Here is a 1,611-nt window from a genome sequence, read left to right as displayed (position 1 = left end):
ACAGTTCCTGTAATGGTTCTATCATTTCTTCAATTAATATCTTATAATAAACTGCTGTAAATCCATCTGTACCTGGAGCTTTACCAACCTTTAATTGTTTAATTGCTCCCTTAATCTCCTCAACTGTAATTAAACTATTCATTTTTTCCCTTTGATTGTCTGACAATCTAGGACAGTGTGCCTCCTGTAAATACTTGTCAATTTCTCCAAATTGTACTTTTTCAGAGGCATACAACTTAGAATAAAACTCCAAAAAACTCTTCTTAACCAAATTTTGTTGAAATGTCATTTTGCCATTATAATCTATTTTCTCTATAATTCTTGATTTCTGTTTTTTTCGTAGTTGATAAGACAACCACCTTCCCGGTTTATTTGCATTACAAAATGTATTATATTTCATATACCTTAAACTAGTTGCTGTCTGGTCAGCTATTAACATATTAAATTGTTCCCTAAGCATAGTTATAGATACTTTTAAATTATTATCCATCGGGTTTAGAATAAAAGCCTGTTCTTTCGATTTAATCTCCTCCTCTAACTCTTTTCGTTTTTGTGCTTGCTTTTTCTTGTGAACACTATTCATAGAAATCAAAAAACCTCTCATATAGGCTTTGCTAGCATCCCAGACTATTGAAATCGGAGTACCTTTATGCATATTTAACAAAAAAAATTCTTTCAATTGATCCTTACACTTCTGCACATTTATATCATATCTAAATAAATTTTCATTCAATCTCCAAGTTCTTCTCTTTCCTTCTTCACCAAATAATTCCATCCACACCGGACTATGATCAGACAATGTCCTAGGAAAGATCTTAACATTCTTCACCCTGGAAAGAAAGTCATTAGTTATAAAAAAAAAGTCAATTCTCGAGTAGGATTGGTGCCTATCCGAAAAAAATGTGTAGTCTTTCTCATCCATATTCCGTTCCCTCCATATGTCCTCTAGTTCCAGTTCCTCCTTCAAATCAAAAAAAGTTTTAGGCAATGTTGAATTAAAAGCTTTACAAGAACCTTTCTTGTCTTTTCTTGGATCTAAGACACCGTTCCAGTCTCCCATCATAATAACTGATTTATAATCCATTTGATTTAGTTTCCGATGTATCAATTTATAAAACTGTTTCTGCTGTTGATTTGGAGCATATAATCCAATGATGAGACATTTCTTCCCATTCAAAAGCATTTCAATAAAGACATATCTTCCTTCTGGGTCAGAATCAATCAATTTAGGCAAAAACTCCTTCTTAACATAAATAACTACTCCACCTTTTTTCTGAGGCGCAGGTGCAATAAAATGTATTCCCAACCGTGAATTAATCAAATACTTTTGATCTTTCGCTGTAATATGAGTCTCTTGCAAGCAAACAACATCATTTTTATGTTGCTTCAAATAATAAAATGCCTTTTTTCTTTTCTGCGGCGAATTCAAGCCATTAACATTCCATGTCAGGAACCTTGCCATCTTTAGTGGCAGAGAGCCTCAGGAACGCCCCTTGCAAATCAGCCGTCACTGATTTCTTCGGTCTCGCTCCTCCCACTGGCTCTGAAGTTACTTGCTGCGCTATGGGTACCGCATCCACTTTCCGTTGCTCTCTTTCTTTACGTCTGTGA

Source organism: Protobothrops mucrosquamatus, unplaced genomic scaffold, assembly GCF_001527695.2.
Source record: "Protobothrops mucrosquamatus isolate PMUCROS unplaced genomic scaffold, P.Mucros_1.0 scaffold3611, whole genome shotgun sequence".
In the NCBI taxonomy this organism is placed as follows: domain Eukaryota; kingdom Metazoa; phylum Chordata; class Lepidosauria; order Squamata; family Viperidae; genus Protobothrops; species Protobothrops mucrosquamatus.
This window is presented reverse-complemented; position numbering follows the sequence as displayed.